The 15,058-nt window shown below is 51.3% G+C and overlaps 1 protein-coding gene and 2 long non-coding RNA genes across 3 annotated transcripts in view; 2 read left to right on the forward strand and 1 right to left on the reverse strand.

Moving 5' to 3' along the window:
* Window positions 1–3,090: 3,090 nt before the first annotated feature.
* LOC111559763 lies at window positions 3,091–11,675 on the reverse strand. Its single transcript, XR_002740949.2, has 3 exons — window positions 10,774–11,675; window positions 10,228–10,407; window positions 3,091–3,713 (listed from the first exon to the last, which is right to left on the reverse strand). It is a non-coding gene; the product is annotated as an uncharacterized LOC111559763 (long non-coding RNA).
* LOC111559764 lies at window positions 3,708–5,740 on the forward strand. The gene is made up of 2 exons (XR_002740950.2): window positions 3,708–4,167; window positions 5,443–5,740. It is a non-coding gene; the product is annotated as an uncharacterized LOC111559764 (long non-coding RNA).
* Window positions 11,676–11,744: 69 nt separating the features above from the next.
* Window positions 11,745–15,058, forward strand: part of ELMO2 (engulfment and cell motility 2) — a 39,432-nt gene continuing 36,118 nt past the window's right edge. The window contains exon 1 of the mRNA XM_023251168.2: window positions 11,745–11,858. The gene's annotated coding sequence lies outside the window, so the exon portion shown is untranslated. The remainder of the gene's footprint in view (window positions 11,859–15,058) is intronic.

A 15,058-nucleotide genomic window follows, 5' to 3' on the forward strand; every position in this document is an offset into this window, starting at 1 on the left:
TCCTCATTGATAGTATCTGCTGAGACAATGACATCCAAGATTCTACCCTCTTAGTTTTGACTCTGTCATAACACCACCGCCCCTCCCACCCCCAGATCCGGGGCATGGACTGCTTCCTCACTTTGCTGAGGCACGAATTTGAACTGTAAGCTACAAGGCTGGTGAGTGGGAGTGGGAATGTGTCCAGCATCTGTCTCCCAAAATGGCCCTATGCTTCTATTTAACGTATGAAGTCAGCAAACCCTCACCACCGCCCTGAAAGGCAGATGTCGTTATCCCGGTTTCATAGGATGAGAAACCTCGAGAAAGTACAGGCAGTGGGCCACGAGGCAGTGGTTGAGGACTCTGTGCTAGGCAGTCAGAGTTCTTACCGACTCAAGAAAGGGACTCTCGGAGCCCCAGCTCATTCTTCTGTAAAATGGGCCTGACTGTCTTTTTTGTCAACTCTGCTGGAATTCTACTCATCACTCGGCCTTCGAGGTCAGTACCAACACGGCGTGGTCACTTCCGAGGATCCGAACCACTCAGGCTGAACGCCGCCACATTCTCCCGCTTCCTCTGGGCCTCCACTCACCTAAGGCATCGCACTCTGCCGGGGGTCAGCCAGCTGCCCGTGCTTCTGCCCCCCACCAGACAGCGAGCAACTAGAAAGAAGTACAGAAGGCCACAGTGATGCGATTTCCCCAAATCTTAGAGACCGGGCTGCCCTCTGATGACTACATGAGATAAATCAGAGGCCAGATTGGCAAGATGAGTGGCCATTGACCTAGGGGGCAAGTTAAAGGCCAGCTCCAGTAGTGACGTGTTGCTAGGGCCGTAGGAAACCATCACTCTTTTCCTAGGCGTGTGCGGGCTTTTCGATATTTACACACACACACACCCCTTTTGTCTTCCTGCCTCCGTCTTTGTATCCACAAGCCATTCTCAACACAGTCTGATCACAGCGACCCATGGGATCTTCCTTCAAAATTCAAGTCAACTCTCTCCTTTACTCCGCCCTCGTGGTGCCTGCGGTTCACGGTCCCTCTCCATGCCTCCTCACAAGATTTTCAGGATCAAGCGATTCCCGACGGAGAAACAAAGGCAGAATGGTCCCATTCCCCAGTGGATTTGGACGCAGACTGGTAAGAAAATCAGGTTCAACGCCAAGAGGAGGCGTTGAAGGAGAACCCGGCTGGGCCTATGAGGGATCGCCCGTGAGATAGCACTGTGTTCATGCTGCATGAAGGTCACGGGCTGCTCTCTCGTTGCTCTGTGGACATCACTACCCCAACAATAGCCATGGTTTGTAATGTTTATTCATTTGAGAAAGAGAGAGGCAGAGGGAAGGGCAGAGAGAGAGGGAGAGAGAGAATCTCAAGCAGGTTCTGCACTGTCAGCGCAGAGCCCGATGTGGGGCTCCATCTCACGCACCGTGAGATCATGACCTGAACCGAAATCGAGTCAGATGCTTAACCCACCGAGTCTCCCAGGTGGCCCCAATAGACGTGTTTTATTTTTCTCGGTTACTATGCCTCTGCAGCAGTCGGTTGGTTTGGTAATAAATACGTGAGACTTTTTGTTTGAAAAAAACATCAAATCAGACAGTGCTATTCCCCTGCTTACAAGCCTCTAATACGTTCCCACTGCACGTAGAACAAAACCTAGCGTCTTCACGGCAGAGATGACAGGCCTGCATTAGCTGGCTTCTTCCTACCCTCCTCTTCCCTTATCTTTGATGATCCAACCACCCAGTCCAAGTCAAGATCTTCCCTACAGACGAACTCTCGGGCAGGAAGGTCTTCCTACAGCATATATGAGCCTCTCCACACAGTTTCCTCCCAGGCCAGAGCTCCAAGGCCAGGGCCTCTGGCAAGAGTGGGCCCTTCGTTTCTTCTATGATGGCTGCCTCAGTTTCTCAACAAACGGGCAGCTGCTCTGGACAAACCAGGTCAGGTCAGTAAAACTTAGGAAGGAGTCTACCGGAGCCAAGGAAATACCGACCGGGAATGGGGCCCCCACCCCTCCTGGGGCTCTGAGCTCTAGGAGTGGGCTTACAGTCGGAGGCGGAGGGGTGAAGGCAAGGGACAGTGTGGCAGAGGGACTCTGGTCAACAAGGCTACCCCACTCTTACACACACACACACACACACACACACACACACACACAGTGGTTGGCCTTTAATCACAACCCCATTGACTGCATGCCTACCGTGAGCTAGAAGCTGGAACTTAACTTATTTTAACCCATGCGACTCCCTCACCAGCCTCATGAGTCAGTTTCTACCATCATCGCTGTTTTACACATGAAGATAAGGACTTTCAGAGAGGTCGGGCCAGTTGCCTCAGGACCCACAGTAAGGACGGCACTATTCAGCCAGCATAGTCATACCTGTTGTCCGAGTATTGAAATTCTTCCATATTCGTTGGTACACAGGAGCTGCCTCACCCCCCTGAGCGTTTTCCCAGCAGCAGCTGAGTGGCCAGCAGCCCTGACCTCTCCCTCCACCCCTAACCTCTTCACCTCCCTACATTCCAGTAACTTTTCAGTCCAGGACACAGGAGGTGGGGGGGGGTGGGCAGAGAAATTCCCCGAGGAATCTTCTCCAGGAGCTGTCTGTTCAGATCTGTCAGTCCTGAACTCATTCCTCAATGGCTGCTAAGTAGTTTACATTTATCGTTCAGGATTCTCTGCTTCTGCTGTTACCAAGATGCTGGGGAAGCAGATCCAAGGAGCCACGTTTATCCCTGGCTGGGGGCTTATCTCCCATCCAGACAGATGGAGTGTTTGCAAGACCAGTCACCCAGAAGAATCTACTTCCCCCACCCGCCTCCGCTGGGGTCCAGAAGGAGCAGACTTACCACTAAATCCTAGTATGTCTGCCATTTTCTAAGAAATTATTGAGCCATTGCTGTGTGTCTGCTCTGCGTAAGGTTCATTTTTTTTTAACGTTTATTTATTTTTGAGACAGAGAGAGACAGAGCATGAACGGGGGAGGGGCAGAGAGAGAGGGAGACCCAGAATCGGAAGCATGCTCCAGGCTCCGAGCCATCAGCCCAGAGCCCGACGCGGGGCTCGAACTCATGGACCGCGAGATCGTGACCTGGCTGAAGTCGGACGCTTAACCGACTGAGCCGCCCAGGTGCCCCAGGTTCATTTTTTTTAACCAGGAGAAAACCTAACTTAATAGTGTAAGTACAGGGAATCCACACAGACTTGGAAACTCTAAGGACATTCAGGCAACATGATACTTATATGAGCTAAGGAGAGGGGTAGGGGTCTGAGGATACAAAGGGCAGAAAGGCCTTTAGCAGGAAGGTGAATGGAGATGTTTGGAAAACGCTCGGTGCCCTATTATGCAGAGAAGTTCCTTAGGCGAATAGAAGCTCTGTTAATAGCTCTCTTCCCGGTAAAGCAGGCAGTTGCTGGAGAGGTAAAGAGCTTTCTCTGAATCTGCTAGGTTCCGATTGCTTTTAACTCAAAATAATGTCCCTGCCAAAGTGGCCCATCTTGGGGCAGCCCGCCCTTGGCCCCTACAGTTCCCTCCTCTAAAACTTCCTTGAAATTCCATGCATTAAAAATTGATCTTGTAAATCGTTCAGTCTCACGGAACCAGTCTTGGTCCTGACAAATCGGTCAGTTCAGTTAAACTCATTTCAGGCGGTGGCGAAGCAGATGCGTTTTCAGAGCTGGGCTCATGGTTCAAGAAATCAGACACTAGACAAGAGGCGTTTCTACCAAAAGACAAGAAAAACGATGGTTAATGATTCGGTCGGCACAGAAGTCAGTTTGGGGGTTCTGAGGATAGCCAGGGAACCTTTCTAGAGGTCAACTTGAAGCATCTTCAGAGACAGTGAGAGGCGGCTGCAGCGTCCTGACGGATTTTCCTGGTTTGTGGTTCAAATGTCTCTGGCACACACGGCGACAGGCCTGAAGATCGTCTCTTTATGAGCTGCTGCAGTGATTTCCCTGAAGTTTACATGAGGCCCTTTACATCTAGTTTGCAAGGCTTGGGGGGAGGGGCAGTTTTTGTTCTCAAATGAATCCACTCTTCTGACTGTTTGTCACATTTCCCAAGGATCTCTCAGCGGTCCGGGGCCAATGGTGTCTGATGAGGTTTCGGAGCAGTGGTGGGGTCCAGAGCCAACAGCCAACCAAGAACTCTTGAGACATCTTGGGTGCAAAAAGGTGACTTTATTAAAGCACGGGACAGGACCCGTGGGCAGGAAGAGCTGTACTGGGGTGGTGAGGAGTGACTGGTTTTATACTATGGAGTAAAGGCAAGAGGAAGGTTTCCAAAAGGACTTTCATATGTTAAAGACGACTCAAAGGACCCGGGAGGCCTAGCTACTGCCAAGGGAAGGTTATTTTTCCCTCTAGCAAGGCATTAACATTAAGACAGCAGGGGTCCTGGAGAAGTGTTAGACTCTGTATTTGCCTCAAGTGTTTGTCAGTGGGCTGCAGGTTATAAAGAAATTTGAGTTTATTTACATTTTCTTCTTGCCTTTGTTCCCACCCCAGTATGGAGGGGAAGGTGATGTTAGGGCTCCAGGAAACAGAGTCTCTGGGTTTCTGGAGGTTAGGCTAGTGACAAGATTGCCTTTTTCTTGTGATTTACGAAGACGTTTGTGAACCGATGGAGACTCTTGTCCTGCATGACTGTGATCTCTCCGTCGGTTAACCATTTGCTTTCTCCTTTTCTTAGCTTTCGGGGAGCCAGGAGTGCCTGGGGAATGTCACAGGAATCCCGCCCGAGGGGAGGAGGGGGGTTGCAGGGTCTCAGCTTGCTGTATGCTCCCCCATCAGTGCCCGTGGAGTTAAAGTATCCTGCTGACTATACCAACTGTTCGGGAGGAAGAATTTCCTCTGCCCTTCAAAGCCCTTCTGGCTGGACTTAGAATCAAATTAATACGAGGCAGATTAATAGGAGAAAGTCAGATTTAATAGTATAAGTACAGGGAATCCAGACATGGAAATTCCTGAGTAAGGCTCTGTACAAGGGGCTTGCCAGGGGGTGCCCCAGACATAAGGAATGGCCAGTTAGTGGTTTCCAGAGCGTGGGCACGAAGCTTAGAATCTACTCGTTCAAGTCCCAGATCCTCCACTTAATAGCCACATTATAAATGACTTACCCTCTCTGTGCTTCAGGCTTCTGTGGTGAAAACTGGGAGTGAAAACAATAATTTCTACTTCAGACGATTGGGGTGATGGTTCAATTAGATGTAGTATGTAAAGTCCCAGGAGTAAGTAAAATTAATGTAAAATCTATAAAACAGTGCCTGCCCACGACTCTGTTATATTGGTAAGTAGTAGCTATTATTTTTATATACTGGGTGTGCTAGACATTTCTCAAATCTCATTGAATATGCTTCCCAATGACCTCCTGCCCCACCACACACACACACACACACACACACACACACACACACACACACACAGAGAGAGAGAGAGAGAGAGAGAGAGCTTTAGATGTTGAAGATGACTTCCTACGCCAGCAGGGGGCGCTGGCCTCACACAAGCGTCTGGAGCCCTCTCCTGCTGGGGCTGACACCTGACCGCTGGCCCCAGTCTCCAAGACACCCTCCGGTCTCTTCATTTCCACTCACAAAAATACACGATAAGACCCAGTTCCTGGAAGAATGATCTTTGCAAATTAAGTTATCGTGAGTTATGTGAACCCCCAACCTGCAAGAGCCAAGGCTAGACTGGCTGTCTGCCTCCTGCCCTTTGCTTCCCACTTAAAAATCCAAGTCACCATGAATTTTCGTAATGATACTTTATTCGTCTGCTTTAGTCATTTTTCTTCTCTTCCTATCTGAGGCAGCGAGTTGTCTTAAGGGAGATAGCACAATGTTGCAGGAAAGACTCAGGCCTCGAAATTAGACAGAATGGATTTGAATACTGGCTTCACCACTTCATCAAACAACCCCCGGCAAATATCCCCACCTCTCTGGGCCTCAGTTTCCCCCTCTGTAGAATAGAGGTAGCAATATATGTACCTCATAGGAATGAGAGGAGCAAGTGAGATAAATCATATAGAGAACTTACCTCATACGTATCCAGGCTTCATAATTACTTGAGACACAGAACAAATTACAGAATGAAATGCCACATACTATATTGTTCTCAGGGGGTCGTATAAAGGGAAGGACATGGGCTTTGAAGTCGGACTGACTTAGGTACCAAACGAGCTGTGTGGCCTTAACAAGGTTCTTTGCACCACTAAATCTCAGTCTTCCTCATCTGTACAATGGGCACTCGGACACTCCACAGAAAGCTGATAGCTTTGAATGAGATCATATATATGTAACAGTCCCCCACATAAGACACAGACCCACAGTAAATACTGGCTCTCTTTCTTTAAGCAGATAAACATAGGTTTTGACATTTATGAGCCACCATGTCAGAAATCGTTCCAGTATGGTTGCAGGGACTGTATATAACAGGAGTCACATTCGTAGAGACCGTCCATTTACCCATGGTTTGTTTTTCTTTGTTTATTCAGCGCTGCAATAAAGAAAATAAGTTCCAGGTGCTGGGGATCCAGCTAGGAACAAGGCAGTCACCATTCCTGCTCAGGCAACTTACGACTAAGGCAGAGGTCAGACAACACAAAAGTAGTGATGTTGAGTACCTGGAAGGAAATTAGAGCAGGTTAAGGGAACGGAGCGGGGTTGGTGGGGGGTACATTCAAGAAGATGGGGCGGTCAGGGAAGATCTGGCTGAGGAGGTTTTAGAGCAGACCTGGATAAAGTGAAGTGAGCACGTGACGATCAGGGGGAAGAGCACTCCGCGAGAGGGAACAGCGCGTGCAAAGGCACAGAGGCAAGAAGAAACTGTGTGTTTAAGGAACGGGCAATCAGGCTGTAAGACGGGGAGACTGGCCATAGAGCAAAGTCAAAGCAGTTCAGTGCCAGATCATCTGGGGTTTTGTAGACCACGGGGAAGCCCCCGCCAGTCTAAAGATGGGCCACCTTACAGCTTAGGCGGATGCTGGGGGGCACAACAGGGCACCGATGGTGCAGGGGGGATGACGGGATACCTGCAGACGCAAAATCTGTGAGTGAGAAGAGACGCCATCTGGGGGCACCTGCAGGGTAGCCCTTATGGGGGTCAGAGAAGGTGACTTTATGGTAACAGGACAGAAGGCGGGGCTCTCCAATGCTGAGGCAGATAGGCCGGTGGATTTGGCAGCGAGAAAATGTGAGTTTTCTCCTTATTGGTTCTTTCCTTCTTTTTTTGTGTTGTTAGAGACGCAAGTGTGTCATCAGCTACAAGTGAGGAGCTGAAGGCAGAAGAGAGAAGGAAGACACGAGAGAGCCTCTGGGGGAGGGGGACCGGACAGGCCATGGAAGTACAGGGCTGTGGGGTTACCCCACAGTGGGGAGGACCCACCTGGGCCACAGAGGGTCTGTACTTCTCTCTGGCCCCGTCAGTTGCTGGGGGGCACAGGTGAGGGACAGGTGGTGAGCTGAGTTTCAGCAGAGTTGGGATTTTCCAGATGAGTCAACGGAGAGAGAAGGGAGCATGGGAGAGGAGCGTGAACACAGGGACTCACTGTAGTGGAGACCAGAGCCCTAAGCTGGGAAGTGAGGCCGCCGAGGGGATGCCAGACTCCCCGAATGTGGACGGTGTGTGGATTAGAGAGCTGGGTGTTTCGATACCCTCCAGTTTCAGACGTGGTTTCAGAAGAACTGAAAACATTATAGATAATTCACTCACACAATAAATACATATCGAAGGCCTACTACAGTTTTTAAAACTACCTACAATTTGGGGCCCCTGGGGGGGCTCAGTTGGTTAAGGGTGCAACTCTTGATTTCAGCTCAGGTCATGATCTTGCAGTTTGTGGGGTCGAGCCCTGCATCAGGGCTCAGCTTGGGATCCTCTCTCTCCCTCTCTCTCTGCTCTTCCCCTGCTCATGTTCATGCTCTATTTAATTATTTTGAGAGAGAGAGAGAGAAAGGGACTGAAAAATTTAAAAAAAAAAAAACTACCTACAATTTACTGAGCACTTATTATGTCGGGCACTGTGCCAAGTTTTAGTTCATTTACTGCATCTCATTTAATTCTCAGGACAGCCCATGAAGGACAGTGCTGTTCTTTTTTTTTTTTTAATGTTTTATTTATTTTTGAGACAGGGAGAGACAGAGCATGAACAGGGGAGGGTCAGAGAGAGGGAGACACAGAATCTGAAACAGGATCCAGGCTCTGAGCTGTCAGCACAGAGCCCAACGCGGGGCTCGAACTCACGGACCATGAGATCATGACCTGAGCCGAAGTCGGCTGCTTAACCGACTGAGCCACCCAGGCACCCCAAGGACAGTGCTGTTCTTATCCCCACTGTACAAATGAGGAGACCGAGCCCACAGAGATCGAGTAATTTACACAAGAACACCGAGCTGGTAAGTAACAGAGAGCTCTGGTTACAAGGCACAGGCCTCTTAACGACTATGCTCTACCATGGGCCAGATTCTGTGTTGGGTTAATGTAATCATGACATTCAGCTTCAGGTTCTTCTCCTACTTGATCCCATCCTGTAAACAGGCACCTGGCCTCAGCCGCCCAGGGGTAGCAGCTGGGGTGGAGGTGGAGGAATGGGGAATTCTTCCCTCGGTGGGGCCATCAGTCAGGGTGCCTGCCCTCCTTAGCTAAGGGGAGAGGACACGTTACTGAGCTCAGCCAACTGGACTCTGGCACCAGGGACTTTGATTCTTTTTTTTTTTTTAATGTTTATTTATTTTTGAGAGAGAGAAAGAGAGGGAGGAGGAGGGGCAGAGAGAGAGGGAGAAACAGAATCCAAAGCAGGCTCCGGGCTCTGTGCTGACAGCACAGATCTCAACGCTGGGCTCGAACCCACGACCCCGGATCTTGATCTGAGCCAAAGTCGGACACTTAACTGACTGAGCCCCTCAGAGACTGATTCTTTTTTTTTTTTTTAATTTTTTTTTTCAATGTTTATTTATTTTTGGGACAGAGAGAGACAGAGCATGAACGGGGGAGGGGCAGAGAGAGAGGGAGACACAGAATCGGAAACAGGCTCCAGGCTCTGAGCCATCAGCCCAGAGCCCGACGCGGGGCTCGAACTCCCGGACCGCGAGATCGTGACCTGGCTGAAGTCAGACGCTTAAGCTTAACCGACTGTGCCACCCAGGCACCCCTCAGAGACTGATTCTGATCAGACAAAGATCTGTTCTAGAAAGGGGCAGGGCGGAGGGGGCGGGGAAGGACGGGGCTAATGCATTTTGACTACCTCAACACCCACAGCATCTCCAGTCTCTGTCTTTTCCCCACCTGGCTCTCGGCTTCCTGTCACTCCTGTGAGTTAGCCACCAGCCTGCCCATAAACTCCTTTTCTGCCGAAGTTAGCCAGATTGGTTCCTGAAACTTGCAATCAAAGAAGCTGCACTGGCATATCAGGAGAAAAGGACGAAGTAGTATAAAGCTAAAACGAGTGACACATTCCTCGGATAAATGTGGCCCAAACAGGGCCAGAACTAGGGCAAGGCAGGTGAGGCACCAGGGCACAAAATTAAGGAGGTGTCACCCCAGGCTGTGTAAGTGCAGGGCTCGCTCTACTAGATGCCCCTTTCCCCCCACTCCCCAAAAGTTAATGGCCTATGGAGAGCAAAGATTAATTCGCTTTCACATCAGAGTATGAAGTGACGAGGAAGTATTCCCCATCAGCAGGTAGCTTTCTGTTCCAAGTGCTCCTTTGGGGACACTGGCACATTTGGTGTTGTGGTGCTGTCATCCCCCAGCACATCATCATCATGACAAGGTCAAGGCTGGGTCCAGCTGGCGAGAAGGACAAAGTGCAGGGAGGAGGCAGGCCTACTGAGTAAAGGCCTTGCCTGAAGTTTCACCCGCCAATTCCTTAGACAAGAACTTAGTAACCCAGCCATCCTTAACTGCGAGTGGGGCTGAGCAGTGAAGTTTAGCTGGGCAGCCACATGACTGCAGAAGGCAGGGAGAGGGGTTTGGCAGATAGCTGGTCAGCCACGACAGTCACTGCCCACATGGAGACCATGTCTCTTTAATAATCAAGGGTGCTGAGTGTAAGCCCCCTGGGGGCTGGGGGAGGGAGAGGTATTCAGGGGCTGGAATAAATGGGGAAGGCAGGGAGGAGTAGGAGAATGTTCCTCAGGAGGAGAACTACAGGCGTTACCTTTCCCCAGAGCCCAGGGAAGTAAAGGTAAACACGGCTTGCCACCTTGCCATGGGGCAGGAAGGAGGTCTGCTACCCACCTTGAACCCTCGTGGACTCTCACCATGGACTTGTCATCATCACAAGGTCAAGTAATGGAATCTGACAGTGCAGCGTGGTAGACAGAGGATGGGATTCGGAGTGAGGAAAGCTGGATCCGGCTTCCGGTTCCTGTGTTGACCTTGGGCAAATCCTTAACCATGCCAACCTTATATCCGCCTCTGTAAAATGATGGAGATGACATCATCAACAACAGTAACAATAAATAATAACAGTAACACTAAGTAGTAACAGTATGAATAATAACAAAGTTGTGGTGAGGGATCCCACAAAGCAATGGTCCATAAAAGACTCTCATACCCAGCAAAGTGACACAGACCAGGGGTGAGCAAACTGTGGCCACAGGTCACCACCTAGAAAAGTTGACTAGTTGTCAGAGACCGTATGGCCCAGTATTTACTATCTGGACCTTTGTGGAAAGTTCCAAGAGGATCTCTGCGGGGACTGTATTGATGTCAGCTCGCACTAAGTTTCCACTTCCCTGAGCACCAGTTTATTCACCAGTAAAATAAAACTAACAAAGTTACCTTCAGTTCCAAGCTGTTTCTGCAATCAAAGGAAACAACTTATGTAAAACTGCTTTGCAGATTGTCAGGTGCCATGTAAACGGTAGTCACTAATTTCATGCTTTCTGAGTAGTATCGATTTCATTATTTAGTCTCTGCTGCGCATCTGTGAAACGGACATCAAAATACCTGCTTCTCAGGATTGTTGCAAGGATCTGTGAGGCAAGATGGTTAAACCATAAGCTTTAGAATCCAACCAGCCCAGTCTGGCGTCTTGCTTGTCCGGTCACTAGCTGTATGATCTCTGGCCCTCTGGCAACCTCAGTTTTCGCATCTGAAAGGAAGGGAGCCCCATAATACCTTACATCAGGGTTGTATAAAGGGAGATAGCCCAGCGAGGTCTTGGCTGGGTGCCCGGCCTTGCTCTGATCCGCAGGTACGGTGACAAATGCCACCTCCCACGGGTCCCCACTGATCCTACAGCAGAGCTGTACCCCTCTGCCTCTGCTCAGCGCCCACGGTCAGCCCCGGGTACTGGTATAATTAGCTCCATCTCGGTGGTGAGCAGCCACGGCTTCTCACAGCCTCTGACACGACTGTCACCTCCCACTCAGTTATCTCCACCGTTGAGTGTGCATTACATGCCCGCTGGGCATGGGGCTGAGTGCCACCAGAGGACAGCTCAGCCCTCACAATCTCCGAGTTGTCACAAGGAACCAAAACCTTTTCCTTCACTCTCAGGCTGTGCCAAAAGGAAAGTTTGGGGGAGACAATGCCACCTCTTGGATCTGCTGAGGAATCGCGTTCCTCCTGACCCCACAGCCAGCGGGGTGGGCGATGAGGGTGGGGAGAAAGGAAGCCTGTTTCTTTAAGGGGCCTCTGCTAGTGGGGCGGGGACTTCCCCCGGCAGCTGGGCCCGCCCCCTCTTGAGTGACAGGCAAACAACCCAATTACAGAAAGAGACTTCAGCGTGACGGCGGAGCGGAGCAATAGGAGCCCGGGCTGGCTTTCGGGGGCGGGATCCCGGGAAGGCCGAGCGGGCGGAGGCTGGTGGAGCGGCGGAGGCGAGACCCCGGCGCGGGAGCTGGGCCTAGGTCGGCGCCCTGGTGAGTGCGGGGCGCGCCGGGCGCCGGGGCGCGGCGGGCCGCGGAGACGGGCCTGGCCCGAGGGACGCGGGGCGGAGAGGCTGGGCCGGGAAGGGGGCCGGAGGCTGCGGCCTGCATCTGCCTCGGGGACCGAGGGGCAGAGGGGCTGGAGGGCGGGCCCGGGCTGCAGCGCGCAGGTTCCGCAGGGGGTCGCGGCCCTGCGGGGGCCGCCGGGCCGCAGATTTGCGACCGGCAGGGGCGTCGGGTGGGGAAGAAGGAGGGCCGGGCCTTGAGGAGCGTGGGGAGGAGGAGGGTGGGAGGATGGAGCCTGCGGGCGCGGCGAGCAGATGGGGGAGGGACGGGTTGGGAGAACGCTCGCTGGGAGCCCGGGGAGTGTGTGGGGCTGGGTGGCCCTCGTCTGCAGTCCTGGAGTCTCTCTTGACATCGCCGCCTCCGAAGCACACGCTGCTCGTCCCCCCCGCCCCGTCGAGCCGGCCGGCTCTGCAGCCACCAGTCCACCTACTTCTCTCCGCCGCTCCCCCTCTGTTCAGGCGTCTGTCGCCTCCTACCTGAACTGTGGCATTGTCCTACCTGAGGTGCCCCCACGCGCTCTGGCTGCTCTGCTGTGGGCCTTGCACCGTGGCCAGTGGGATGTTTGAAGGTGCACATCAGATCAGGACACCGCTGCGGAAAACTGGCCAGTTGCCCACCTCTTGCAGGATCGGCCCCAGATCCTCGTCCAAGCCCCGGAGATCTGGCCCTTCCGACCTCTCCCTCCCGTTCAGTACTCTTCACACGGCCCTTTTCCTATTCCTTCTACATACCAAGCCCTGGAGGGGCGGGGTGGGGGGGTGGTCCTTGTCCTTAGTCTTCTTTCTGCCTGGGCTTCTCTTCTCGGCCTGGCTTAGTCCAGTAAACTCTCCTCCGTCCTCTAAACCTGGACTCAAGTATCACTTCCTGGGGTCGCATCCCTGGGCTCTGACTCCTCCTCCAAGCAAATTCCCCACTTTTGTCACCCTGTGCACTTCTCCTTCATGACACTCGAACAGTTGCGGTTTTCCTTTTATTTGTGAAAGTATTAATATCTGTCCCTCCCATCCAGATAGTAAGGTCCAGAAGGCTGTGTCTGGTTTTGCTCCTTCTGTCTCCCGCATCTTGCACAAGGACCAGGCACCGTAAATATTTATTAAATCAGGGAGTGGAGGACTTGGCTTTGACAGGAGGGAGGGGGCGTGAATCACAGTACCTGCCGGCCTGCCAGGGGGAGAAAGAAGCCAACGTTGGAATACTTCCTGTGTGGCGAGCTCTGTGCTAGAGTCATGTTCGATGTCCAACAGAAATATAAAGCCACTGAGTGGCTCAGTCGGTTAAGCTTCCGACTTCACCTCCGCTCCTGATCTCGTGGTTCGTGAGTTTTTGTGAGTTCGAGCCCCGCGTTGGGCTCTGTGCTGACAGCTCAGAGCCTGGAGCCTGCTTCAGATTCTGGGTCTCCCTCTCTCTCTCTGCCCCTCCCCCGCTGGCGTTCCGTCTCTCTCTCCCTCTCAAAAAGAAAGAAACATTAAGAAAAGAAGAAAAAAATACGATGTAGTGCATGTAATTTATTTTTTTTAGTAGCCACATTAAAAATGAGTAAAAAGAAACAGGCGAAATTAATTTTTAGAACACATTTTACTTAATATATTCCAAAATAATACTATTTTGACACATAACCAATATAAAAACACTATTAATGAAATAGTTCACATTTTTGCAGGTGTGCTAAGTCTTTGAAACCTGGTGTGTGTTTTCTGCCTGTGGCCAGTCCATTTCAGTTTGTGGAAACCACGTTTCCAGGGCTCCGGGTACACAGTACCTGAGCAGTACTGTGGTAGGAACTGCCGTATTGGGCTGTGCAGTTCTAGAAGCTTCGCCTACCTGTGGCATTTAATCCCGTTTACTTTCTTCTAAGGTAATTATTGTCTGCATTTTACTAATAAAAATCGTGCGGCTCCTAAAAGTTACGTTGCCTACTGGTGATCATGCTAGAGTTTGTGAGCGGAGGAGGAAAGATCAGGACCAGTGCCCCGTCTGGAGTCTGGAGTCTGGTCTTTGTATACCCTGTGCTGCCTGTAGGAGGTGCCATGCAAATTTGGGGGTGCAGGGAGTGGGGACGAAACTTGAGAACAGTGGCACCTGTGGGTAGATTGCCTATTCTGTCTGGTTTCATGCACAGTATTGTGTCGGCATGCATCGGTGCCCCCTGTCTGGGTGGCTCAGGGACAAGCATCTTTGATGCAGTTGGAGGAAAAGCGTGCAAGACAAGTCCTTCTTGGACCTAGTCACTGTACCTCAGCACAGTGGACACCAACTCGGCCCGGTCCCCGGAGCTGGGTAGAAAATGTTTGCACCCTGCAGCATTTCAGAGGTGCTGGGAGCACCACGCTCGGGTTAACAGCGTGGCTGTTCGGTCCACAGTTGCTCACTGAGTGAGGTTTCCCTTCCTGTGAGTCCAGTGCTGTCCTAGGGCAGTAGAAGTCACCGCCTTCATCTTCAGGATGCTTACTGTGGAAAGATGAGGCCAGATCACAGGGTGATTGATTAGATGATATGCACGACATATCATGATTGCACAATGATATGCAATGAAAAGTGAGAGAGAATCAGTTGTGCAGAATCAGTTGTGCAGGGCCCGAAAAGTTGCTGCCGAGGCCAAGCTGCGTCACGTGCTTAAAAGTGTTGAATTTGAGTTCCTTTAGGTGGGTGGGTGCTTTGCAGTCTGCCACAGTGCCTGCGTAGACGCTGCGTGGCTTATTTCCTCATCTGCCCGGCTGGTTAAGGCGTTTGAACCTGTCACCCCACTGGGCATCCTGGTTTAACGTGAGTCACCAGGAAAGGTTCGTTGAGCACCTGTTATGTGCCAGGCCTTGCACTGGCCCCTGCTTTGGAAGCGACTAAAAAACTCTCCAAGGTGCTTCTTCTAGAAGAAAGTATAGAATACCTCCAGCAGTGGTGCCTTGCCTTTTGTATTGATTTTCCTCCCCGATTGCCTTCACCTGTGTTGTCATTTTGTCATCAGTATCCTGCAGCCTGGCGGGTCGGGCTGCTTCGTGCCGGGGAACGCAGTTAACGCATTTTTGTAACTTCTTCAAGTTCACACAGTTGGGATTCTGCTTACTCCTATCGGGTATTATGCTCAAAATGATTCACGTAGATCATCCCACTTAATATTCACACCCACTTTG

The sequence above is a fragment of the Felis catus genome, chromosome A3, assembly GCF_018350175.1.
Source record: "Felis catus isolate Fca126 chromosome A3, F.catus_Fca126_mat1.0, whole genome shotgun sequence".
NCBI lineage: Eukaryota > Metazoa > Chordata > Mammalia > Carnivora > Felidae > Felis > Felis catus.